The sequence below is a fragment of the Peromyscus californicus genome, unplaced genomic scaffold (genome assembly GCF_007827085.1).
Source record: "Peromyscus californicus insignis strain IS unplaced genomic scaffold, ASM782708v3 Scaffold_7__1_contigs__length_154581171, whole genome shotgun sequence".
Taxonomy (NCBI): domain Eukaryota; kingdom Metazoa; phylum Chordata; class Mammalia; order Rodentia; family Cricetidae; genus Peromyscus; species Peromyscus californicus.
The window spans coordinates 3064839-3092823 of record NW_026294595.1 but is presented as its reverse complement, the minus strand read 5'-3'; the positions used below and the strand labels follow the sequence as shown (position 1 = coordinate 3092823).

The following is a 27985-nucleotide window of genomic DNA, read 5'->3' as shown; positions in this document are numbered from 1 at the left end:
CTTGGAAGAGGGCAGCGAGCCGCCAAGGCCCTAACACCCACGGACGCGCTCAGAAGCTGGCCAGGAGTGGCTGACAGTGAGGCTGAGGGTAAAAGGTGTTGAGCTCCTTCCTGTCCTGCTCCCGAGCCTGGAAGGGGAAGGACTTGTGAGGAGCGATATCTTTTGCAAACACGAGACTCAGTTTCCTCAGCCCTACACACACTGGGGTAACTCCAAGCCCACATCCACCCAGTTTTCTGCGAGCCTCAGACTGAGGCACAAGACCACCTTTACTGGTTTTCAGGTATCTCCCACGAATAGAGAAGCCCTACAGATTCCCAGGTATGTAGGGGGCATCAATTTTTATAGAAAAAACAACAACAAAACTTACCATGTTAACTTTTTAAATTTGTTATTTTATGTGTATAAGTGTTTGCCTGCGTGTATGTATGTGTACCACAGGTGCACCTGCTGTCCCAGGAGGCCAGAAGAGGGCATCAGATTCTCTGAAACCGGAGTTACAGGTGAGTTGCCATGTGGTGCTAAACTGAACCCAGATCCTCTGGAAAGGCAGTCAGCGCTCTTTACCTCCGAGCTAGCTCTCCAACCTTCATTTTAACTATTTTTAATACACCGTCCATTGGCACTCAGTACATTCATATTGTCGTGCACACCATCACTACCGCTGATCTCCAGAACTTTCCATGTTGAAAGCACACCCATGAACTAACTCCTGGGATACCCACTCTGCCCCCAGCCCTGGCTACCACAGTTCTACTCTTGTCTTGATGACTGACTGCTGCTGTACCTCTCCTGTTAGTCTTATTTGGCTCTCAAGGCCGTCACATCATAGCAGGTGTCAGAGTTTCATTCTCTCTTAAAGTTTACAAATGCTATGTGTGCACACACAGCTATTTTCCACTTGTTCATGACTGCCATAATTTTGTTGTTGTTGTTGAGATGGTCTCTTTATGTAGCCCTGGCTGTCCTGAAACTCACTGTGTAGACTATCTGGCCTCAGTCTCACAGAGATCTGGCTGCCTCTGCCTCCTGAGTTCTGGGATCAAAGGCATGCATCACTCTGCCCAGCTAAGGTTGTCATAAAATTGTAAAGCCTGTCTAGAAGGGGCTCTCTTCTTGTACCTGAGGGAGCTGCATTTGGGTTGACTTGAGCTTTCAGGAAATGGAGTTAGAAAGTTGTAACAGCAGCCTAGACTGACCAATGGCGGTGACTGCACGTGGGTGAATTCTGTCTCATTTAGTTTTAAGGGTTCTAGAGGAAGGTGGCCCCTTTTCCCATTTCTCTGAAAGTCTAGTTTCCTTGGCCAGTAATTTCAGCAGGTAAATAAGTTGCCTCAAAGACCACCCTTAGCTTCACAAGCACCAGGCCTCCTGTGCAGCAGCCGTGGGTGCTTATCTTCGAGTATCTGTACTGAGGGACTTGGGGCTCTCATTTATGAAGCGGGATTCCGAAACCCTCTTCCAGAGACTGACACAGAACATCTGGTTGAGCCTGCAGGTGTGACTTAAAACTTCCTCCTCTGCTGATTCTTAGGCAGCCAATGTCAAGAGGCAGTGGGAATGGAGCCTTGCTGGAGGCCTGTGGAGATTCCTGGAGCTGTCCATGGTACCCGAAAGAGGCCTTCACTGCCCAGCCACTCTCTCTCCTTCTACACCCCTAAATCCTGTCCCTCCTGGTGTCCCCCTCACTCATTCATGTTTGAAAATTGCCAAGGCTTAACAGACCCCCCTTTCTTAAGGCCAACCCTACAGTCTTGCGGCTTTTACATTAAGGTATTGACTGTTCCTCTTGGCTGTCACCACTGCTCCAGTCAGCCTCTGCCTGAGCTGTAGCCGCACCTCCTCATGGCTGTCCCTGCCTCTTGTCTGTTATACTCCCATCCATTCACGCTGCAGCCAGACCTGCTCCCTTCTTCCTTAGAAACCTACTGTGGTTTTCCAACATCTCTAGATAAATTTCAAGCATGCCAATTGTCTGGAGACTCTTTCCGATCCCCATTTCTGGAATCACAGCCTCTCTCTTGGCTTCTGTTCCCTCTGCCTGATAACCCTTCCTTTGTGTCTCTGCCAGGAGAGCTCGCTCATCCCGGGTGCTGTCTTTTTGAGCAGCTTTTCTCAGTGCCCTCAGGCAGAAGTAGTTGCTCTCTGCTGTACTGATGGCATTCATGATAACCTCCTCCACAGTCTGACTGTCACATCATAGAAAAATCATCTCAGCCCCCTCCATCAGTCTAGGCAAAGACAAATTCAGACTGACTTCTCTCTAGAAGAGGCCAGAACATAATGGTCTGCAAAAAGCAGTGTGAATTCAGTAACAAATTGTTTACAACTCACCAAATCTGGAAAGATCAGCCCACCCAGGGATAACTGCTCCAGTTGTGCATCCATGACCTCTTCTGCCTCAGGGCCTTTGCACATGCCCTTCCTTCTGCCCAGAACAATCTCGCTCTAGACTCTGCCCACTTCTTCAGCTTTCAGTGAAGATGAAACCTCTGCTGAGATGCCTCCAGTCTCCCACCCAATCCAAAGCAGCCCTCTCCAGGTGAAATAACTACAGAAGAGAGAAAATCAAGATGAAGCATGAGGCCACATGATTAGGTGCCAAGTGAGGAAAACAAAGTGAAAGAGAACTCCTCAGGAGTTCCAGGTAACAGGAATTCCAACCATGCCCCTATGGTTGCACATGCCCCTGCGGGATACTTAGTCATTTCTGGGTCACACATCCTGTGTAACCCATGCCCCATGCACTGTGTGGTCATGTAAGCACGTGTAACCATGTGATCTATGAGCATGGGTGGAGTAGCCTCATGGGCCTGTGTGCGCAGGTGCGAGCTGGCCCTTAAAGTGACAGGCCTTGTGTCCCCCCCACCCCTTCTCCCACACGTGTCTTTTCAGCAGGCCTGATCGCATCTATCCCTTCCTCCTTGTCTTAATGAAACTCATGTTAGTGGATTCTGTCATGTTTCATGACTTTTCCTGGCAGGGTAAGAGCGCTGCTCAAAACCATCATTGGTGCCGTGACTCGGATGTTAAGTTTCCTGAAAGTTAAAAGCCAGGCTTTACATCAGACATAACTATAAGCTCAATCTTGAGAATGGGGCAGGCGGAAAGTTAGACAGGGTGGCCACTGCAGAGGCCATGGCCAGAGTCAGTGGAGAAGGGACCAAGTGGTCTGTGCACTGAGCCACGGTCACAGAGGATATTCCTGCTCCCTGCTTCAAATGCTCCAGGGTCAGTGGAGGGCCTCACTGAGAGAAGAGATAGAGAAAGATACAGTGTTGTGAATGCAAGCGGAGAGCATCAGCCTTTGGGAGGGGGAAGCTGACTGGACCAGATGAAACCCAAGCTTCGGAGAAGGAAGAGCAGGGCACAAGAGCAGCTCCACTGTCAGGGGCTCTGGACACCGCAGGAGATACCTCTGACTCCTCAGGAAAGCCCCCAGAATATGTTAGTGGATATTCCAACCCTGTGGGAGCTGCCTCCAAGAGAAGCATCCACTGTGAGTGCTGGGCAAAGAGCAGGTCAGGGTGACGAACCTGCCTCACAACTCCGAGGTGGGAGTTTTGCTTGTCTGTTCCATGACTGTGTTGCCAGTCTAGGGGCCAGAAGTGAGGAATGCTCTGCTCCTGTGGGCCACAGTGACCCAGGGCCTAGTCCAGCACCTGACAGAGAGGAGGTTCTCAGTAACTTATGAATGAATGAATGAATGAATGAATGAATGAAGATGTGCATGGTTCAGATATTTCACACTGAGGAAACAGTTAATTTGTCAAATGCTGTCTGAGACAGCCTTAGCCCTAGAGGAAAATGACGGTGATGTAACATCAAGGGAACTGGTATAAGCACTGTAATTACTGTGTTTAAAAACTGCCCAACATAAAAAGAGCCTGAAAGAATTTAGAGACAAATAGGAACATCTGTGGTGCTGCTTCAATTTTTCCTTTCAGTTTTGGAGAACTTTAGCGGCTTTATGGCTCTTCACGTCCCTGAACCCCAAATCAACTCTGTTTCTGGAGGTTGCTTCAAGGAATCAGAAGACAAAGCTTTGCATGGTGAGTAACCGCTCTATGACAGGCCCTGGACTGACCATTCTGCAGATGTCCTGCAGCTTCATTAGACAGCTCCAGGAGCCAGGTTTTGCAGATGGTGAAAGAAGTTGCTACTCATTTGCCCAAGTCACACAGTCAGTAAGAGCAAAGACAAGATTCTAACTCAGTGTTGGCTCCCAGCACCTGAGAGGCACGTTCTCTCTCTCTCTCTGTCTCTGTCTCTGTCTGTGTGTGTGTGTGTGTGTGTGTGTGTGTGTGTGTGTGTGTGTGTGTGTAGAGAATGCTATGAAAAGATCACATTCAGAGAAAATCACTGCAAGTTAATATTTCCAAATATTAATTGTTATTAGTCTAGGTTGTGCCCATTAAGTTTATCATATTTCTTTTTATTTAAATTAAATAATTACAATTATTTTATTAAAATAAGAATACACTGAACAATTAGACTTTTAGTATATGTTCCCAGGAACCATTTAGAACAAACTTACACTTCATCACAAGGATAATCTAGCTAAAAGTGCAATTCTTACTTTAGTTTGTCAATAATGTCAGTTTTTGACAGCAGGAGTTCTGAGTAACCTCCCTAGTAGGGTTGTGCCCAAAAGAGCTAGACATAAAGTTTGATTTATTTTATTATTTTTCTCTGTCATTTTTTATTAAGGATTTTTAAATTCATTTTACATACCAACCACAGATCCCCCTCTCTTCCCTCCTCCTGCTCCTCCAGCCTTCCCCCAACCCACCCTCCATCCTCCTCCATTCACCTCCAACAAGGTAAGGTCTCCCATGGGGAGTCAGCTGGGCCTGCTACATTCAGTAGAGGCAGGTCCAAGCCCCTCTCCCTGCATCAAGGCTGTGTAAGGTGTCCCACCATAGGTACTGGGCTTCAAAAAGCCAGCTCATACACAAGGATGGATCCTGATTCCACTGCCAGGGACCCCTTAAGCAGATCAAGCTACACAACTGTCTTGATTATGCAGAGGGCCTAGTTCAGTCCCATGGAGGCTCCACAACTGTTGGTCCAAAGTTCATGAGTTCCCACTGGTTTGGTTTGATTATCTCTGTAGGTTTCTCTATCATGATCTTGATGCCCCTTGCTCATAGAATCCCTCTTCCTTCTCTTTGACTGGACTCCTGGTGCTTGGCCTGGTGCTTGGCTGTGGATCTCTGCATCTGCTTCCATTGGTTACCGGATGAAGGCTCTATGGTGACAGTTAGGGTATTCACCAATCTGATTACTTCTGTAAACCAGTTCAGGAACCATCTCTACTATTGCTAGTAGTCTAAGGTGGGGTCATCCTTGTGGATTCCTGGGAACTTCCCTAGCACTGGGTTCTCTCCATTCCCATTATGTCTCCCTCTATCATGGTATCTCTTTCGTTGCTTTCCCACTCCATCCCTGTTCCAGCTCAACCACCCCATTCCCTTACGTTCTCATCCCCTACCTCCTACCCTCCGTTACCCCCCTTTATCCCCATTTTACTCATGGAGATCTCATCTATTTCCCCTTCCCAGGGTGATCCATGCGTCCCTCTTTGGGTCCTCCTTGAAGTTGTGGGTTGTAGTCTGGTTATCCTTTGCTTTACATCTAGTGTCCACTTATGAGTGAGTACATACCATGTTTGTCCTCTGAGTCTGGGTTACCTCACTCAGGCTGGTATTTTTTAGTTCCATCCATTTGCCTGCAGATTTCATGATGTCATTGTTTTTTACTGCTGAGTAGTCCTCCACTGTGTGTATGTGCCACATTTTCTTTATCCAGTCTTCGGTTGAGGGGCATCTAGGTTGTTTCCAGGTTCTGGCTATTACAAATAATGCTGCTATGAACATAGTTGAGTATGTGTCCTTGTGGTATGATTGAGCATTCCTTGGGTGTATGCCCAAGAGTGGTATAGCTAGGTCTTGAGGTAGATTGATTCCCAATTTCCTGAGAAACCGCCATATTGATTTCCAAAGTGGCTGTACAAATTTGCACTCCCACCAACAGTTGAGGCGTGTTCCCCTTGCTCCGCATCCTCTTCAGCACAAGCTGTCCTCAGTGTTTTTGATCATAGCCATTCTGACAGGTGTAAGATGGTATCTCAGAGTCGTTTTGATTTGCATTTCCCTGATGACTAAGGATGTTGAGCAATTCTTTAAATGTCTTTTGGCCATTTGAGATTCTTCTGTTGAGAATTCTCTGTTTAGCTCTGTAGCCCATTTTTTAATTGGATTGTTTGGTATTTTGATGTCTAGTTTCTTGAGTTCTTTATATATCTTGGAGATCAGCCCTCTGTCAGATGTGGGGTTGTTGAAGATCTTTTCCCATTCTGTAAGCTGTCATTTTGCCTTATTTACTGTGTCCTTTTCCTTACAGAAGCTTCTCAATTTCAGGAGGTTCCATTTATTAATTGTTGTTCTCAGTGTCTGTGCTACTGGTGTTATATTTAGGAAGTGGTCTCCTGGGCCAATGCATTCAAGACTACTTCCTACTTTCTCTTCTATCAGGTTCAGTGTAACTGGTTTTATATTGAGGTCTTTGATCCGTTTGGACTTGAGTTTTGTGCATGGTGATAGATATGGATCTATTTGCAATCTACATGCTGACATCCAGTTATGCCAACACCATTTGTTGAAGATGCTTCCTTTTTTCCATTGTACAGTTTTGGCTTCTTTGTCAAAAATCAGGTGTTTATAGGTGTGTGGATTAATGTCAGGGTCTTCAATTCGATTCTATTGGTCCACATGTTGGTTTTTATGCCAACACCAAGCTGTTTTTATTACTATAGCTCTATAGTAGAGATTGAGGTCAGGGATGGTGATGATCCAGGGGTTGCTTTATTGTACAGTATTGTTTTAGCTATCCTGGGTTTTTTGCTTTTCCATATGAAGTTGAGTATTGTTCTTTCGAGGTCTGTGAAGAACTGTGTTGGGATTTTGATGGGGATTGTACTCAATTTGTAGATTACTTTTGGTAAGATTACAATTTTTACTATGTTAATACGTTAATACTATCAATCCATGAGCATGGGAAATCTTTCCATTTTCTGATATCTTCTTCAATTTCTTTCTTTAGAGACTTAAAGTTCTTGTTATACAGGTCTTTCACTTGCTTAGTTAGAGTTACCCCAAGGTATTTTATATTATTTGTGGCTATTGTAAAGGGTGATGTTTCTCTGATTTCTTTCTCAACCCATTTATCATTTGTATACAGGAGAGCTACTGATTTTTTTTTTAGCTAATCTTGTATCTTGTGTTCATCAGCTGTAGAAGTTCCCTGGTAGAATTTTGGGGGTCGTTTATATATACTATCATATTGTCTGCAAATAGTGAAAGTTTGACTTCTTCCTTTCCAATTTTTATCCCCTTCATCTCCTTATTTGTCTTATTGCTCTAGCTAGAACTTTGAGTACTATATTAAATAGATATGGGGAGAGTGGACAGCCTTGTCTTGTTCCTGATTTTAGTGGAATCGCTTTGAGTTTCTCTCCATTTAATTTGATGCTGGCTGTCGGCCTGCTATAAATTGTCTTTATTATGTTTAGGTATGTTCCTTGTATTCTTGATCTCGCCAAGAATTTTATCATGAAGGGATGTTGAATTTTGTCAAAGGCTTTTTCAGCATCTAGTGAGATGCTTATGTGTTTTTTTTTCTTTCAGTTTGTTTATATGGTGTATTACATTGACAGATTTTCATCCTTGCATCTCTGGGATGAAGCCTACTTGATCATGGTAGATAAATTTTTTGATATGTTCTTGTATTCAGTTTGCCAGTATTTTATTGAGTATTTTTGCATCAATGTTCATGAGGGAGATTGGTCTGTAATTCTCTTTCTTTGTTGCATCTTTGTGTGGTTTGGATACCAGGGTAACTGTAGCCTCATAAAAAGAGTTTGGTAATGTTCCTTCTGTTTCTATTGTGTGGAACAATTTGAAGAGTATTGATATTAGCTCTTCTTTGAAATTCTGGTAGAATTCTGCACTAAAACCATCAGGTCCTGGGCTTTTTTTTTGGGGGGGGGGGGTTAGGAGACTTTTAATGGCCATTTCTATTTCCTCAGGGGTTGTAAGTCTATTTAAATTGTTTATCTGGTCTTGATTTAATCTTGGCATGTGGCACCTATCCAGAAAATTGTCCATTTCTTTTATATTTTCCAATTTTGAGGAATACAGGTTTTTGAAGAATGACCTGATGATTCTCTGGATTTCCTCAATATTAGTTGTTATGTCTCTCTTTTCATTTCTGATTTTGTTAATTTGAATGCTCTCTCTCTGTCTTTTGGTTAGTTTGGATAAGGGCTTGTCTATCTTGTTGATTTTCTCAAAGAACCAACTCTTTGTTTCATTGATTCTTTGTATTGTTCTCTTTGTTTCTATTTTATTGATTTCAGCTCTCAATTTGATTATTTCCTCGCATCTATTCCTGGGTGACTTTGCTTCTTTTTGTTCTAGAACTTTTAGGTGTGCTATTAACTCACTAGTGTGAGATTTCTCCAAGTTCTTTATGTGGGCATTTAGTACTACGAATTTTCCTCTTAGCACTGCTTTCATAGTGTCCCATAAGTTTGGGTATGTAGTACTTTCATTTTCATTGATCTCTAGGAAGTCTTTAATTTCTTTCTTTATTTCTTCTTTGACCCATTGGTGATTCAACTGAGCATTATTCAGTTTCCTTGAGATTGTAGGCTTTCTGTAATTTTTGTTGTTGTTGAAATCTAACTTTAAGCCATGGTGGTCTGATAAAATACAGGAGGTTATTCCAATTTTTTTTTATCTGTTGAGATTTGCTTTGTGACTGAGCACGTGGTCGATTTTAGATAAGGTTTCATGAGGTGCTGAGAAGAAGGTATATTGTTTGTGTTTGGGTGGAATATTCTGTATATATCTATTAAGTCCATTTGAGTCATAACATCTGTTAGATCCCTTATTTCTCTGTTAAGTTTCTGTCTGGCAGATCTGCCCATTGGTGAGAGTGGGGTGTTGAAGTCTCCTACTATTAGTGTGTGGGGTTTGAGGTGTCATTTAGGCTTTAGTAATGTTTCTTTTACATACGTGGGTGCCCTTGTATTGGGGGCATAAATATTCAGAATTGAGACTTCATCTTGGTGGATTTTTCCTGTGGTGAATATGTAATGTCCTTTCTGATCTTTTTTGATTGATTTTAGTTTGAAGTCTATTTTGTTAGATATTAGGATAGCTACACCAGCTTGCTTCTTATGTCCATTTGGTTGGAAACTCTTTTCCCAGCCTTTTACTCTGAGGTAGTGTCTGTCTTTGAAGTTGAGGTGTGTTTCTTGTATGCAGCGGAAGGATGGATGATGTTTTCATGTCCATTCTGTTAGCCTGTGTCTTTTTATAGGCGAATTAAGTACATTGATATTAAGGGATATTAATGACCAATGTTTGTTGATTATTGTTTTCTTTTGGTGGTAGTGTGTGTGTAATTCCTTTCTTTGGGATTTGCTGCTGTGGTTTTATCTATTGCCTGTGGTTTTGTGGGTGCATTTAACTTCCTTAGGTTGGAGTTTTCCTTCTAGTACTTTCTGTAGGGCTGGATTTGTGGATAGGTATTGTTTAAATCTGGTTTTGTCTTGGAATGTCTTGCTCACTCAGTCTATGGTGATTGAAAGTTTTGCTGGGTATAGTAGTCTGGCCTGGCATCTGTGGTTTCTGAGTGTCTGCATTACATCTGTCCAGGACCTTCTGGCTTTCAGTCTCCATTGAGAATTCAGGTGTTATTCTGACTTCTTATAAAGGTCAACCAATATAAGTCACTTGGCCTTTTTCCTTTGCTGCTCTTAATATTCTTTCTTTAGTCTGTATGTTTAGTGGTTTAATTATTGTGTGGTGAGGGGACTTTTTGGGGGGTCTGGTTTATTTGGTGTTCTATAAGCTTCTTATATCTTCATAGGTATTTCCTTCTTTAGGTTGGGAAAGTTTTCTTCTATGATTTTGTTGAATATATTCTCTGTGCCTTTGAGCTGGTATTCTTCTCTTTCTTCTGTCTCTATTATTCTTAGGTTTGGCCTTTTCATGGAGTCCCAGATTTCCTGGACGTTTCATGTTATGACTTCTTTTGGCTTTAGTGTTTTCTTTGACTGATGAATCTATTTCCTCTATCATATCTCCCACACCAGAGATTCTCTCTTCCATCTCTTGTATTCTGTTGGTTATGCTTGCATCTGTATTGCCTGTTTGTTTACTCAGATTTTCTATTTCCAGCATTCCCTCAGTTTGTGTCTTCTTCATTGCTTGTATTTCAATTTTCAGGTCTTACACTGTTTCCTTCACCTGTTTAATTGCTTTTTCTTGGCTTTCTTTAAGGGATTTATTGATTTCTTCCTATTTTTGTTTTTCTTTTCCTCAATTTCTTTAAGGGAAGTTTTCATTTTCTCTTTAAAGCCCTCTATCACCTTCATAAAGTTATTTTTTAATGTCGTTTTCTTCTGCTTCATCTGCATTGGGGTGTTCAGGTCTTGCTGTTGTAGAACCACTAGGTTCTGGTGATGCCATATTGCTCTTTATGCTGTTGTATGTATTTTTGCACTGGCATCTACCCATCTCTTCCTCCAATAGGTGCAAGAGGTGCCTGTGTCTGAGTGAGCTGCTCTTGGTCCAATCTGTGCTTGCTGTGTCTGTGTCTCAGGGGGCCACTCTTGGTCCAATCATACCTAGCTCTTGGTCTAATTGGAGCTGTCAGATTCTGTGTCTCAGGAAGCTGTTCCTGGTCCAATCAGAGCTCTTGGTCCAATCAGAACTGGAGGATTCTGTGTCTCCCGAAGCTGCTAAGGTCGCAGGGGCATGGGTAGGGCATGGGTCTTGTAGCTTGCAGGGCCTGATGGGGGGTGCTGGTGGGGAATTCTGCTCGCAGGAGTTTTCCCTGACGACTGGCAACTGGGGCAGCGACGGGTGGAGGTTCCCCGGCATGGGTCATGCACCCAGGCCTAAGTCCTAGAGGCAGGACTCTGGGTGGCAGAAGCATCACTCATCTCTTGGTCCAATCAGAGCTGGCGAATTTTGTATCTCAGGAAGCTGCTGAGGTTGTAGGGGGATGGGTGGACTTGGGGTAGGATGTGGGTCTTGTAGATTGCAGGGTCTGGTGGGGGTGTTGGTGGGGAAGCCTGCTCACAGGAGTCTTCCCTGATGGCAGGCAACTGGGCAGCGACGGGTGGGTCGTGTATCATATTTCTTCATTCTTTTCTACGCTTTCCAAATTGTCTGCAACAAGCATGCAATTTCTTTTCTAACTGGAAAACCAATTTTAAGTTTAAAAAAATTGGGTATTATTATATCATTTGTACAGCAGGTCCGCTTCTGGAGGGCAAAGACCAGAAGAAGCTGTCTAAGGGAGAAGCGTATAGACTACTTCTGTCAGTCAGATTTTTTTTTGTTTCTGTAAAGATCTGCCACCAGGTGGCGCTCGAGGACCGACTTTTGAAGGCTTAGCGGTTGGTGGACAGGGAAGGTGGCCACAGTAAACATCTCCCACCTGCCTCCCACAAAGTACAGACGTTAGACTTTTGCGACTGTTGATCCTTCTGCCTGGTACACCCTCCCACTTCGGTGTACTTAAACCCTGTCTACCTTAAGCCCCAGACTTAGTTAAGCACATTAAAGCTCAGATACAAAACCTCCTCTTCTTAGGATATGGCAGGGCACCTGACACACCATTTAAAATAAATTTTAAATGGCTCCACATTTTAAGGACCCACACTGTCCACTATCTACTTGATATGAGAATGGGGAATAGTCCCAACACAAAAATCCACAGCAGTGGGACCTGCTTCATGGCAGAAGCTTGCAAAATGCCTTGCAATGTTGCACAGTGAAGGACTCTCCTTGTCCCCACACATGCTGTGAGCAGGGGTAAGAAGGCGGGCACCTGAGGAGGGGGCAGAGATGAGAGCTGGGAAGCCTGGCAGAAACAACAGGGTCAAGAACTCCCAGGATGTTGAATAGGGATAGAAGGGAGTTTGAGGATAGGGTTGGGACATTGGGGAGGGGGTGGTAGAAACATGGTAAGGCTTGCAATGTCATATCATTACATCCCAAGGGTCAAAACAAACCCTTCTGCACAGGCGTTGGTGTCTCTGAGAGGGTTTTAAGTTCTGCACACAGTCCCACCTGGCTCTGGTCCACAGTTAGGGACACATGCGTCAGGTCCTTTTCCACTCCTTGCCCTTCCACTGACAAAAGATTTCATCTTCTCAAAGCTGTTGGCCGACCTGCACTCTGCCAGGACCAGAATACATTGTTAGAGGATTCTGTGGAGATGCTACTCACGTGCCATGCGTTGATGCAGGGGCTGAGCATCATCTAGGACCTCTACAGGACCACAGTTAGCATGCCCAGGTGCGGAACATACCAGCTAGACATAGTTACCAGGGCTGGCCCACATGGTTCCTAAGTACCAGAGCCAGGAGCTGGGAAAAGAAGGGACAGTGCTCCTGGGTCCTGGGACTCCAACCTGGGGGAGGGACGTGACTTTGAACAGGCGGGTCTTGAAGCAGGGAGGAGCTTTCTGTGGAAAACCAGCTGAGCTGGAAGGTTGGAGTCACCAGTGTGTGACTTGGTCTCCCGGGTCAAGCCGTAAGGGTGGGTATTGCTGCATGGGTCAGGGCGGGGGCTCAGTCTCAGGCTGTGGGACTCCTTTTCTTTTTGCCCCAGATCGCCCATGTCCAGCCCCACATTGCAGAGGTGAGCTACGACGTGCCTCCAATTCGGCCTGGATCAAGGGGCCAAGCATGTGAGAGGCTCTGACTCCTATAACCCAGCACACACGCGCACCACACACACACACACACACACACACACACACACACACACACACACACATGAATTTTAAATTAAATCTTCTGAATCCCAGTTCCAGAGTTTGCAGCTCCCAGAAGCAAAACTAGATAGAGACAGAGATGGGAAAGTAAACATTAAGTAGGCAGGAATTAGCTGGATGTGGTGGCACTTCGATCCCAAGCACTGTGGAGGGTAGGCAGGAGGAATACAGTTTAAAGCCAGTCTGTAGGACACAAGGATATCCTCGGGTGGGGGGCGGGGAGGAGGGGGGAGGCAGAAAGTATATAAACAACAAGGCCTTTTGTTGTTGTTTTTTAGAAGATTTATTTCAGTTTTGTGTGTATGAATGTTTGCCTGCGTGTATATATGTATGTGTACAACATTCATGCCTGGTGCCTGCCAAGGTCAGAAGAGGGAGTCACTTCCTCTGGAACTGGAGTCACCAATGATTGTGAGTCACCACATAGGTGCTGATAACTTAACCCGAGTCCTCTGTAAAGCAGTAAATGCTCTTAACCCCTGAGCTTTCCAGCCTCTGGTGTTTTAAAGATAGGGTCTCATTATATGGGGCTAGCCTTGAATTCGACCTATAAACAAGGATGACTTTGAACTCTTGGTCTTTCTGCCTTCAAGCAACTCACCCAACACATACATCTCCAGCCCCTTTGGAGTCCTTTCTCACATTTCGGATAGGGCAACACACCACTACTCACTAAACTTTCATATCATTACATCCCAAGGGTAGAGAAGGGGAATTGTGTTGGGGGCGGGGTGCAAGGGTTCCGGAACAGCATCGGGCCAGGACCAAACGAGAAAACCCAGGGAGATATGGTTTGGGGAGGCAGGAGCTGAGGGCCAAGCCTAGGATTGAAAACCCAAAGAGTTGCTATCTAGTTTCCTAGCAGCGACTGCGCAGAACAAGGGCTGGGTTGCTGAGGGGTCCCTGGCACCGAGGGTCCCCTGTGCCTCAGACCCTGGCTGAAGTCTGGCCATCGACGGCGGCGCTCGGACTAGATCAAGAGGTCACAACCAGGAGCATTTTGACATAGCTGCAACCAATTTGCTACACCCGACTTCTCCGGGTGGGGCGGGAAAGCCTGGCCATACCACTACAGCTCCAAGTGAGTCAAGGGAGGCGAGTATCCAAACCAATTGGCTAAGGAGAAAGAAGGACAAAAGATGTGGTCACACTGCGGGGTGTTGGAAGCGACGGGTGAACCCTGACTGCGGGACCGCCTGCTGCCTGTCGCAGGGCAGAGCAGGTCCTCCGATGGGTGTGCACGCAGCTTGAACAGTCTCCATTACCAACTTCTGTTTATCGCGGACCCCAGGGCTCAGGAGGTGGGCGAGGAACTCACAGAGTCCCTTCAAAGCCCTTTGCCGACTCCTCAGGCCTCTGCCCAGTCTCCTCACAACAGGTTCTCCGTACAGTTCCCTCCCACAATATGAACCCCAGCCTCGAAGGCCCCTGCCCCATCCCGACATCTCAGGTGGATCTGGCCGCTGGATCTCGGCCCAGTCTCCTTCCTCACAACAGCTCTCGTGCCCTGCTCGGTGGCCAGATCCTCATCAGACCTTCTATCCCGTTTCTCCCCAGGACAGAGTCAGGACTTGATGGGGGTGGGTGGGGGTGGGCTTTCAATTTCTGCGGACTTTGTCTACCCCATCCCGCCCGCTCCATCCCAACACCTGCCCACCCATCTCAGCTCAAGGTCTACCTGCAGCGGAGCTGTTCTGACACATCAATTCATCTCTACCCTCCTACTCTTGCCTGCCCTGAACCTAGGCTTCTCTAGCCCTCTCCTGTTCACAACCTTCCCTCTTCACCCAGCCCAGCCTGTCTTTATGCAATTCCCCAATCAAGGAATCTCTCCCCTTCATGCTGGCCACTCCACTAGCTACTTATTGGCGGTATCTCCTTTTCTCTGGACACCCCCAAAATTGAGTCCTTCATCTGTCACCCCCAAAGATGGATTTTCTAGCACCATTCTCAATCAGCTCATGACTTACCCATCTGCTCCATTAAAAACAAACAAGTTTATTTAGTACAGTTCAAAGTAACCAAGGAGCAACCTGCTTGGGATATGTTGTTGTCATTGTTTTGGACAGGTTCTCCTGTGTCTCAGGCGGGCCTCAAACTCCTGATCCAGTCTGTCTCCCTTCCTGAGGGAGGCATTATACACACACACACCACCATGATCCATTTATCGTGTTTTCTCTGTCTAGTATGATGTTGCCTCGTGATTTGTTATATATAGCATCCATTATGTTGAGATATGCTCCTTTTGCTCCCAAAGTCTTTGGGCCTTTACCATGATGGATCTTAGATTTTTGTCTGTGGCCTTTTCTGCATTTACTGAGAGAATCACGTGATTTTTGTCCTTGAATGTGTTTAATGATTTGTGTATGCTGAACTGTACCCAGGATCTGGAATGAAGCCAATTGGAGCACAGTGAACAGAGATCTTTTTTTTTTATATGTTCTTGCATTAAGTTTGTAGTACTTCATTGAGAATTTTTGTATCTGTATTCATCAGAAAGATTGGCCTGTCATTTTCTTTTTATGTGTTTTTGTCTAATTTTGGTATCAGAGTAATATTGGTCTTACTGTAAGAGTTTGAAAGCATTTATTCATTTTCTCCTTTGAGGAATAATTTAAGAAGTGTTGGTGGAAGTTCTTTCAAGTTTGGGTAGAATTTGGTAGGAAATCCCTTAGACCTGAACTTCTTTTAGTCAGGAGGGTTTTTAATACTGCTTCAATCTTATTGCCCATTATAGATCTGTTGAAATTGTTTGTTTTGGCTTAACTTTGGTAAGTCATATCTAGAAGTCCACCCTTTTCTCTTAGATTTTACAACTTAGTGGAATGTGTGTGCACTGGCTACTTTCCTCGTTCTGATACAAAGGACCCGGCAGAACAAGTTAGGAAGAGAGGAAGGGGCCTTTTTGGCTCATCCCATTTTTTTTTTTTTTTTTGAGGCTATACAGACCATCATTGACTTCAGGAGAGTTAGTCTTTTATTTTTCTACAAATATTTTTCTCTATTTGTTTGTTCGAGATGATTTGTGTAGCTAGAGTTTTCCTGCCTGGCCCACAGTCAGGACAAATCTCTGTCACCCGCCAGTCCCGCAGCATCTCAGACCCAACCAAGTAAACACAGAGACTTATATTGGTTACAAACTGTATGGCCGTGGCAGGCTTCTTGCTAACTGTTCTTACAGCTTAAATTAATCCATTTCCATTAATCTATACCTTGCCACATGGCTCATGGCTTACCGGCATCTTCACATGCTGTTTCTCATCATGGCGGCTGGCAGTGTCTCTCTGACTCAGCCTCCACTTGCCAGTTTTTTCTCCTCCTTGTCCCGCCTATACTTCCTGCCTGGCCACTGACCAATCAGTGATTTATTTATTGACCAATCAGCAACACATTTGACATACAGACCATCCCACAGCAGATTTGTCTATTGGTGTGAGTGGGTATTAAATTCACCCACTATTATTGTGTTGGGAGAAGTGTATGACTTTGTCTGTGTGCTCCCAGGGTCTGCATATGTATGTTTTAAATTGTACTGACCTCTTAATGGCTTGTTTCCTTAATCAGTATGAAGTGGACTTCTTTATAAATAGGGGAGGTGAATATGTTCATGTGTATTGGTGCACATGTGTGTGCAGGTACATATGTGTGCATATCCGCACACATGTGGAGGCCAAAAGTCAAACTCAGGTGTCACTCTTCAGCAGCTCTCCACCCTGGTTTTTGAGGCAAGATCTCTCACTGGGACCTGGGACTCACTAATTAGCCTAAGGCAGCAAGCCCCAGGGATCTTCTGTCTCCACATTATGGGAAAGCAGACAAACAAAAAACACCAGATCTCACATCACTTCTCTGAAAAGGTCAAGGGAAATCAGAAGCCAGAGCACTCTCCTAACAAGTGGTTCTTCTCTTGGAGAACTTCCAAAGTTTGAAAATATTTTAGGGAGCGATCATCTGTAGGCACTCAAGAGAGATGCCTTACCCAGGCATGGAGACAAGGGATGCTGAACACGTTGTGGAGCTGTGCTTCAGGGGGAAAACCCATACCATTGCATGCTCAGTGTTAGCCTGACAATAGAAAGCAGGTTAAAAAAGAAAACCCCAAGTAGCCCAGGCTGAGAAGAAATCTCCCTTGCAGCCAGAGGGGGTGAATTGAAAAAGAGGATTTCTGTCAGATTTTGGACCCCTTTGTTTTTCCAAACCGACCACAACCATTAGCCAAGACCCCCATTGGCCACCAGTAGATCTAGATTTGAAAACAGTCTAAAGAGCAGCTTTCCATTTCCCAGAAAGGCTGACTGTCAGGGTCGGAGAAGTGGCTCCAGCAGTCCTGTGGTCTCTTCTGCTGAGCTTGAATGTAGTCAGGACTGCTTTGTTATACTGCAGTAACAAACATTCCCACACCTCAGCTACATTACACAAGTCTACTTCTCACTCATGCTGTTTATCCAGGATGGGGGCTCTTGACATAGTTGTCATACAAGGTCACAGGCTAACTTAGGCTTCATTTCAACATGAATGCCTTAGGTTCAGCGTGATTGTTTATTGGGAAGAAAAGAGAAGTGAGTCACAGGGTGGCTCCCCTCTACCCACCCACCTGGAGCAGAGCACTGGACGCAAGCTAGGTCCAGGTATAAGTCACACAGGACTGTAGTGTGGGACTCAGGGGACTAAGCAGCACCCCCCACACCTAGAGTGAGGGGAGATGAAGGCACTGGTGCATGCCTGGTGCACAGTAGGCACATGAGGTAGATGGCCTTGTAACATACAACATCTGGCTGCAAACAGGAGAAGAGATGAAGAAAGTGCAGACTGGAGGGTAGCTCGGCGCTAAGGGGCCTGCAGACTGGAGGGTAGCTCGGCGCTAAGGGGCCTGCAGGCTGGAGGGTAGCTCGGCGCTAAGGGGCCTGCAGGCTCGAGGGTAGCTCGGCACTAAGGGGTCTGCAGGCTGGAGGGTAGCTCGGCGCTAAGGGGCCTGCAGGCTCGAGGGTAGCTCGGTGCTAGCATGCATGGAGTCCTGGATTCCACCCTCAGCACACTGGGAAGGAGGAAGAAGAGGAGGAGGAGGAGGAGGCATGGAGAAAACTTGAAGTCATTTAACCCAATGAATGGCTTGAGTGAGTCTCCGATGCCCTCTTTCTCAGGAGGAAACAGTCATGCCACTTCTGTTGTCTGTGATGATGGATATCCCACAGAAGGAGGCTGTTACCAAAGCCCTGGCTGTAGATGTAACCGTCTTATGAAAATAGAAACATAGAGCCAAATGCAGAGTTGAGAGCCCAAGAGGTCAGAGCAATAGCTAAGAGCTAAAAACCCTTTCTTGCCCTTCACTGCCGCTCCTGTCCTTCCCCTCAGCAAGAGGTCTACTTCCTGTGTGTCTGTCTTTTTATTGACTTTCTGTTCTGCCTTCTCATTGGTTGTAAACCCAACCACATGACTTCCTCGTCACTGCCTGTCTATACAGACATCCAGGTCTTCTATGGTTGGCATTGAGATTAAAGGCGTGTGTCTCCACGCTGGCTGTATCCTTGAACACACAGAGATCTGTCTGCCATGTGATCTGGATTAAAGTGTGTGCCACCACCGCCTGGCTTCTGCTATGGCTTGCTATTAGCTCTGACCCCCAGGCAACTTTATTTATTAACATACAAATAAAATCACATTTCAGTACAGATAAAATATCACCATACCTGGCCTCCAAAGGAAAAGAGACAAATCTGGCCAAGAAGTCAAGGCTGTTGCCGCCACCTTCAGACCCATCCTTTGTGAATGAGACCAGGTCTGAACCAGAGCGGGGTCAGAACCCACTTCAAACTTGTAGACCAACATGCCCTTGACCTGGTAGGAGGGAAGGATGCTCAGATGTATTCAGGATCAGTTCTGAAGAAGGAAGCATGACTGTGGTGGACATGTTCTTTGACAGCCCCACATAAAGCATACATACACCCCCTTGTGACCAAGTGACTTGCTCTGGACAACTGGACAATGGTAAGTATGACATAGGTAAAGGCCTGAGAAGTTCCTGTGTGGCAGGATGCATCTTCTTGGAATGTGCTACCGAGAAAGGCCAACACCATGCTTTGCTGGGCCAACACAATTCCTTACTACACTCTAAATCTTATCCTCATACACATAGGTACATGAAGCTACCAGCCCTCGCCAGAGAAACCTCTCTTCACAGCCTATGGAGACCATCATAGAAAACCACAACTGGACACAATGCAGGGCTCAGTGGCTCCTGAGGAGCCCAGCCCCAATTTGTACATCTACACCACTCAGAGAACATCACGGAGGAAGAGATGGAAATATTGCAAGAGCCAGAATCCCAAGAAGCCTGCTGTTGAAAAGTCTCTCATAGAAACGACTTCATAAAGAAGACCAGAGCCCAGAACCTTGGCAGTATCAGTGGATACATTAACATGGAAGGAGGGACTTTTCTAGGGGTCCCACCCCTACACAGACAACTTGCAACTGGTGGGGGAAGGAGACTTAGCCTCTCCCAGGCATGAGTTCCCTTATTGGCTAATCCCAAAGACTTGAGGAGAAAGACCACTAACCCAAATTATGGCCAAATTAAAGCAAGCTATATTTGTGTACGTAAGATCTGGCTGGTGGCTGACTCTTCCTAAGGCAGAGTTCAAGAAATCAGCTCTGAGCCAATTTCTCAGGCTCCTTTTATAGGGCAAAACCATAGGGTGGGGAGCAAGCATGGTTACAGAAGCAAGACCAGGCAGTTAACACTAAACCAAGCAGTTAAGGGAATCTTCCTAGAACGTTTGTTTCAGAACATTCTATGGTTATGGGGTTGGGGTGCAGCCCAGCTCTGATGAACAGAAACTCGTTTTACAGTAGACAGGAACTTAACCAAACTAGAGATTCAAAATGGTCTCTCATTTGTCCAATGCAGAGTGGTCAGCCTTGAAACCATATACACACAACAAAAACAGACTCAGTAGGTTGTATATACATACATACATATATGCATGTAACAATAAAAAGGCTATCAACTTGGGGGAACATGGGAGGGGCTAAAGGGAGACAAGGGAGGGGCCTTTATAATAAAGGCAATCAGGACAGCTGAATGGTGATCAATCAAGAATAAGATATGTGAGTCCCAGCTGAGTGTCACCACAGTGAGCAGCCTCAGCTACAACACATGGGTTAGTCCCCGGGAGAGTCCAGTCAGCTCCCCAGATTGAGATCAAGGGTAAATGATCACTGTTTGAACTGAGTCTGTGTTAGGGCCAGTCAGTAAATGCCTGGCACTGTGCTTCCCATTTGGACAAGATATGTGTGCAGTTATATGAGAATGCCACATGAACAGGACCTAGACACATCCAGCCTTAGACAACAGTGAGATATCCTTCATTTCTGTTTCTGTACCCCAGGTCTGTGCTGGGCACTCCAGACAGAGATGAGTAAAAAAGGTCCTGGGGACCGAGGACAGTCACAGACACATCCATAAGTAAGTTCAGAACTTAAGTGAAATAGCAGATACACAAGTTCAGCTGAGCCTCATGGCCAGGATGACTTTTGAACATGCCTTCAAAGTGTGAATCACTCACTGAGCAGATGGGATTGGGGTTGGCGACCATAGGCATGTGCCAAACAAAAGTGTGAATCATCCATCAGCCTGGCAAAGTTGGCTGCCTACAAGATCTATGATATGGCTAGAAGATTTATATATAGCAGTGTGTGGAGAGAGGGGTAGGGGTGGGCTATTCGAGTTTTTGCAAGCCAGGAGAGCATGAATGCCATCTCTGAGCTTGACAGGGCCCCACAGGCTCAGAAAGGGCTAAGATGTTCCTGTTACTCCAGCTACTCAGTAGAGGGTAGGTCGCAGGGACTGCGTCCACAGGCAGCTGCAAGCTAGAAGTAGCCAACCATCCCACCAGACACCTATATTCCAGGCACTGTTTTGGGTGTTGGGCACAGTTGGGGAGAGAGAGGATAGAGAGAATAGGGTAACCTAGGAAGTCTGAGGTAGAATCAACCATTTCACCCAACTGAGGGATGGCTGGAGGTATTTTCCAGAATGGAACCAGAGGGATATGCGTTTGGAGAGCAGTGGTGAGTTGACTGTGAACAGTGGCAGACATGTTGCTTTTGAGATGCTTGGAAACCATTGAGACCCCTCCCAACCTGTATCTCCATCTATGGCGTGGGTCAGTAAGCCTGGCCATTGGGATCCCTGCTCTGAATGTCCCATCCCAGGTGAGCCCTGTGGTGTGTGTATATGTTTATATTCTGTTCATCCTCTTTTGTGTTCTTAAAAAATATTATTATGGGACAGACAGTGAGTTCCACCCCTCTGGACCTAGTTTGGTCACATTTCAGGGACTTCAAATGCAAAGTGGGGAGTCAGGGGTTAATTGAATTGGAAAGCTAATGATCTTTTGCAGGAATACTGACTGCCAGGCACTCTGTGTCCACCAGCTGCCTGCACTGCCCATGCAGCTGCCACTCCCCCCTCCCTTCCTAAGCCAAGTTCTTCACTGTTGATGACTGAATATAACTTACAATGCAATGTTACTCCATTGTCATAACACCTCCCTCCACCAAGGTTCTCGCCGCTGCTACCTTACCACCTTAACCCCTTCCTGTCCCGACACTGCCTAAAAATCTGCTAAATTAAACCAGCCTATATATTTTAGGATGTCTTGGCTTCAGACTAAAATTCAAAAATATATTATGTTCAGGAAAAATTATACTTTTGTTTCCATGTGGGGGGGAATATGCTTTCCTTCAAAATTGATAAAGATAAGATAGATGGGTTTTGGTCATTCAGATTCGATGGGTTATAAATATTTGTCATCATCTAAGGGAATTGGTTACAAATTATTATTATTGATCATGGTAAGAAAAAACTAATACTAGTCTCAAATATTTCACACTGGTATGAATTTTTATATTAATACATTTATATTAATTTATTATATATTACATTGTATATTAATATATATTAATACAAATTTAAGGCTATTTTTGTTATTTTATATATATATATATGTATGTATTTCTACTCTTGTTTAAGGTGTTATACCTATAAATATGCTAGACTACTGAAGTCACAACAAGGACTTTGGTGAAAGTTTTAGTGTTATCTGGAAAGCAAGAAAAAAAGCAGGAGACTAAAATAGTACAGTAAAGAAAAGGAAAAGAGGAGTTTGTTTAAAGAAAAATGTCTGGCTGAACCAGAGGAATGGAGCTAGGAAAGGCCTGACCTGAGGGTATATAGGAAGTCGTAGAAGGCCGGAGGGGTGTGATCTGTATTTGCTTTGGTTTCTCCTACCTGCAAATACTGAATTTAAAAAGAAACTGTAAAATGTGTTGGAAATTTGACCATATTAGGTTAATTCTGGTTGGTTTTCTTCATTTAAAAAAACTCGATGATTCTTCACTGCAAAATGTTTATGTTAGAAATGGGGTCATAAAAAAAAAAGAAAAAGAAATGGGGTCATGCTCTTTAAAGGAGGGAGGAGGACTGAGGTCTCATGTCAGACTCGTTTAAAATATAATGTATAATTACAAATGCAGGTTAATAATTAGTCATCATATTTCAGCCCTCAAGGTTACAGGGTTCTATATGATTGGCCTTATATGAAATGACAAGACTAAAGCTCCTAGCTAGTTGGAGTTCATAAATAGTTCAAACCTGTTTCTTTTTTTTTTTTTTTTGGTTTTTCAAGACAGGGTTTCTCTGTGTAGCTTTGCGCCTTTCCTGGATCTCGCGCTGTAGACCAGGCTGGCCTCGAACTCACAGAGATCCGCCTGCCTCTGCCTCCCGAGTGCTGGGATTAAAGGCGTGCGCCACCACCGCCCGGCTCAACAGATTTTTTTTTTTTTTTTTCAAACCTGTTTCTTAAAAGTTGTCAAGATCACGTCTATGGCCTATAAATGAAAACTACAATCTAACTGCTCCTATAATGTCTAAGGAAATACATATGTCTATGGGTAGGGGAAAATGCTTACAAAATAAAAACAAAACAAATGCAAAACTCTGGACTACAAAAAAAAACTTCTAAAGAAGCCATTTCAGAAAAACATGACTCTAATTTTGTATTTAATATTTAAAAAAAAAATAGTTGCCATCAACTTAATGAATTCTGTAAATGGCAGAATCAAAATCTCAGTCATAAGTTATAATAAGATGTGGAAAAAAAAAGAGCAGGACTTAACTAATGTATCTACAAGGTAATGTGATGGCCTGGTTGTTACCAAACTTAAATAAATATATCTTCAAGATTAAGCCTAAGTTTGTTTGGCTCAGATATATTTAATAGACAATGGTCCTCAAACCTGTCAAAGATCTGATGAATATGGCATTTAAATTATTTGATAAAAAAAAGCTTAATATGATAGACAGAGACTCCCAGCAATAACTCTGAGGTCTCCAAAGAAGATATGGAACACCATGATGACTCTACCTGGACTATTGGTAACACTGACCACTGGGCAAGATGCCCCAGTGCAACACCTATCGCCAGGACCCAGCCCAGACTGTGGACAAAAAGGATACTGGAGAATTGCCTGCCCCACTTTGCCAAAACAAAATAACATTGGTCTTCCCCATGTTCCTCCTCCACAGGAAAAACTCTCACCTTTATGGACCTGGCAGCCGAAGACTGATGCTGTCCTGGTACATTTGCTCCAAGGTTATGGAGACTACAGCAGCCTGGCATGGCTGTCTAGGTAATGGAATAGTCTCTGTCATTTTAACTGATACACAGGCCATTCATTGTTTCATGTAATAATTTATCCTTCTCAGATCTCTGATGGTATTGATGGCCAGGCTAACTATAACTTTGTCAGTTAACAGCAACAGGCAACCAGATTCTTCTATAAGGCTATATCTTTTTGTACCCTCACAAATCGCATCCATATTCCTCAAAACATCTTCTCAGACCCTCATAACCCAAGCCTTTATGTCCTCAGACCCTAAAACTTGCATTGACACACCTCAAGTCTTTTATTTATGTCTTTGTAACTTGCATTTATATCTTAAATCATTTTCTGAGACCCTCAGAATTTATTTAAGCTTTTACATCTTTAGACCTTTATATATTTCAGATGCTTAGAATTTATATAGACTTTCAAATCCTTAGACCTTTATATCTTAAAACATTCTTAGACCCTCAAAACTTGAGAATGTTTTCTTAGACCTTTAAAACTCGCATAGATTTTAATATCCTAGAACATTTTTTTCATCTAATCATTTATCAGAGATATAAGTAGTTATTATTGAGAACAGTCATTGCAAAGTATGTTCCTTTAGTGGAAAGTTATATTTAAAACCTGTTTATTTTTTTCTTTACAGGAAACCTAGCAGCTTAAGAAAAAGCAAGGCTTGATGTTTACATATAAAATGGGCTAACAAGCAGGCCTTAAGGTGTAGGAAAATGTTTTAGATTTCCTTCCCCTTCTATGGTATAGTTATACTAGGATTTCAAAAGTTCAGAGTTTAGCATTAGTAGAGTTCTGATAAGCTGGTAGATCAATGACTACTTATGTTTTAGTTACAAACTCAAGATTTTAGATTTCTTTTGGTTGTCTTCTAAATATAGACTTAAAGATGCTTCTCATCAGGCCAAAGACATCTCTGTCCAATCTATATCTGGCTCTCTGGACAGAAGATTTTTAACCCAAATCTATAGATTTTGCTAGGACTCAAAGGTGTGAGTCTCCTCCAGCTGTTTTACAGACCCCTGTTACCTGCTTTTTCTAAAATATGGATTTCAATACAGATTGGTAATGATAATGTAATCTAAAACTTCTATGTCTTTTTGTAAACTAAAAATTCATAAAAGCTTCAAAAATCTGGGAAGACATAAAACTTGGATCCACCTCTCACAGATCAAAAGGATTCCAGATAAATACAGCCTAAGTTTCCCCACCTGTCTATTCCTCAGGATAGGATCTTTCTCTTCTGGTCTTGGGATTCCTCTACTTCCCAACTAGGACTATGGTCCTGAAGTTCCAAGTATAACATATTTTCCTTTAAGTTCATAAATTTTAACTTCTGTCCTTAGTCTATATTTGTCTCAATAGGTTTCCACTTGGCTGACAGGCACATCCAAGCATCAGTGGATAACTACAACCTGCTCCAAATGATTATGAGCCCTGGACTTGCTGAAAGATGATGTGGACCAGTCCACCCAACGTGATTGCTTCCTGTCTCTACAGCTTGGTTGTGGGAGTCTGCTGGAGTCCAGCTCCAACCTGTTAAAGGGTTCTTGCAGGGAGGAGAGAGGAATGAGGAAATGATAGAAAGATAGAGACAATAAGAAAGACAGAGACACAGGATAGCTTTGGGAGGCTCCCTGGGTCAATATCCAGTTGCCTCGAGATTTAGTCCAAAGGGCTCTTTATGCAATGCCAAGGGGCAAGGCAAAAGTCCTCCCCCATCAAGATAAAAGCACAAATGTAGACCCTTCCAAACACTGGGTAACCATGCCCCTGGCCAAATCATCCCATTATGCAGCCCTGTGGGGTAAAGCAAGTCCAGATTCTCTGATCCTGAGTAATTTGGGCCCCCACACTGGGTCAGATAACCACATGTTTCTGATGAATGCCCCATTGCCCAGCCTTTGACTAGCCTTTCTGCCTTCCTGGGCCCTGACAAAAAACCTCAGTTTCAACTGTAAGTAGTTACAGAAGAGAATACATCATCCTTTGCCCCCTTCCCTTAAAGGCTGAAATGCTAAATCAAAAGGAAACTCCCTGACATAGGGAACTAAATGACTACTTATAAGGCCCATTGACATACCAGGAAAATGGGCTCAAATAGTCAATTGGTAGATTCATCAAGGCACTTGGCCTTCTTTATACAGAACCAAAGAGGTATTATAAGGCTTTAAGAAAAAAATATTATTTCTATATAAATCATTCAGGATTATAATCTGTACTGAAAAAAAAATAAAAACAGGACCTGAGATAAAATAATAACTGGTCCCCATTCTCATTTCCAGGTTCCTTCTAGATAGGAACTCTGTCAACCATCACAGGGCCTTTGGCCCTTCTGCTTCTGCTAATTGCTGTTGACTCTTATGTCAATGATGCCTTAACTAAATGATAACTCCTGTCTGAGTACCACTAAGCTGCTGATGCTAAAATCCCAAAATCAGCCCCTTGACCCATCTCAAGGATTCGGAATGGAGCCAAGCTCAAGGGGGGAATGAAGGGGTTAAACTCTCCCACTCTCATAACTGAATTTAGGTTTCAGTTCTCTGAGAAGGGTAAACCAAGTGTCTCTCTCAACAAAGGGTCATTTATCCACAACACCCTCACATTCGGGGACAAGGGAGACAGCAAACATAGAGGCCTAAGTCAGTCTTACAGTTTCTCAAGGACAAATTTTGCAGCCCCTTCTGAGTCACATCTGGACTTGTCCAAGCTTGTGCAAGTGTGTCCAAAAATAAGACTAAACCTCAGCCAATTAAAAATATACTAATATAACTGCTGCTTGCTTAACAAATCGCGTATGAGATGACCTAATTGTCCCTGAAACTCCCCTTAGCTGTGCTGAAAAGGAGCCTGCACACTCCTCTTGGGGCCATCACCATCTTGTACAGGCGAATGACCCCACATATGCTGGAATATTAATAAATGTTCTTTGCTTTTACATACTTTTTGAGTCTGGAGGCTCCTTCAGCGTTTCCTCGGACCCTTACAAGGGAACTTCTCACAAACCACAACAGCCAGGTTCACTGGGGCTAGTTCTGAGAACTACGGGAGAGGCTGGCATGCAAACATCTAGTCCCCCTCAGACAAAGAAGTTGAACTGAAAAAAGACTGAGACCAGAGCAGCTGTCTAGGAATAGTAGAAACCAGCTGAGCTGCCGGGAAGAGGTGTAGACCAGTCACTTAGAAAGGACACTCTCCAACCTGTTGAGCTGCCTGCAGGCTGTGCAGTGTGCTCCAGGTTCCCAGCTTTTGTGAGCTGTCATCTGTGCTCGGGTGGGCATTGGTGATATGGCTGTCTGTGAGTCATTTCTGCTCCTGTAAGGGACCCCTCACCCACATTCCTGTAAGGGACCCCTCACCCACATTCCTGTAAGGGACCCCTCACCCACATTCCTGTAAGGGACCCCTCACCCACATTCCTGTAAGGGACCACAGTAAACACCCATTGACCCACCAAGCTGGACTTTGGTGGGATCTGTACTTTGGTCAGTCCTGGGTTCCTTACCCCAGGTGAGTAGATGTGTGTGATGTGTTTCTCTAGGAAAAGTTTTGCTGCACAGCAGCTGCACTGGAGCGACTGCTACCATTTTAAGATGAGTGTTCATTCATTCATCTCTCTCACATGCTGAGGCTGCAGCCGGGGCCATGCACATCCTGGCAGGACAGTGTCCCTGGAGGCTAGGGAGTTAGTATTTGTTTGTCTGTTTGTTTTCCAGACAGGGTTTCTCTGTGTAGCCCTGGCTGTCCTGGAACTCACTCTGTAGCCCAGGCTGGCCTCAAATTCCAGAGATCCACCTGCCTGTGCCTCCCAGTGCTGGGATTAAAGGTGTGTGCCACCATGCCCAGTATGAGTCATTCTTAGTAAGGGAAGAGCACTGGGGTTTAGACTGTGGGGAAAGATCAGCTAGGTGAAAGCAGGAAGAGGAACAGCCAAGAATGCCATGTACCCGATGGTGGGTCAGAGAAGGGAGCAGAAGACTCTGGACTGCAGTCAGCTCTTCTCGGCAAACAAGCTGTCCCAGCAGCTGCCCTCATGGTGTGTCTACACTGTGTGGTGTGTGCACCTGTGCATGCTGTGGGAGCCTGTTGCAGGGACTCTGCCTTTGAAGAGATCAAGGCCCAGAGGTTTTCATGAAGGAGGTGCAGTAGGGAGCTGAACTTTGGGAGATGGCCGGGTAGAAGAAAGAGTGAGAGGCATGGCAGCTCAGAGGTGAGACTGAGTCTCGAGGCTTAGGGGCCTCACCACCAGGACATGGGGTGGTGCTCCATCAGTGTGTGAAGAAACAGGTAGAGGAAGAAGTGGAGAGGGGAAGGGGTACAGGAGAGGCTCTGAGGCTGGGCAGCCACAGTGGATCAGCTGCCAGTAATTGAGCCTCCATTCATCCCCAGAACTCTCAGAAGCTGATTAGCAATTGTTCCTCCAGCTTCTTGAGATGATGGGGGA

The 27985-nt window shown here is 44.6% G+C and overlaps 1 long non-coding RNA gene across 5 annotated transcripts; it reads left to right on the top strand.

Annotated features, from left to right (window-relative positions):
- Nucleotides 1–5: 5 nt before the first annotated feature.
- LOC128101238 (uncharacterized) lies at nucleotides 6–26483 on the top strand. Of its 5 annotated transcripts, XR_008215038.1 has the most exons (8): nucleotides 6–321; nucleotides 442–503; nucleotides 1535–1606; nucleotides 2072–2647; nucleotides 3948–4052; nucleotides 18995–21072; nucleotides 23447–23550; nucleotides 24907–26483. It is a non-coding gene; the product is annotated as an uncharacterized LOC128101238 (long non-coding RNA). The 5 variants fall into 5 exon arrangements; XR_008215034.1 differs by having other exon boundaries at nucleotides 1535–2647; XR_008215035.1 differs by having other exon boundaries at nucleotides 410–503; nucleotides 1535–2647.
- The last annotated feature ends 1502 nt before the right edge of the window (nucleotides 26484–27985 follow it).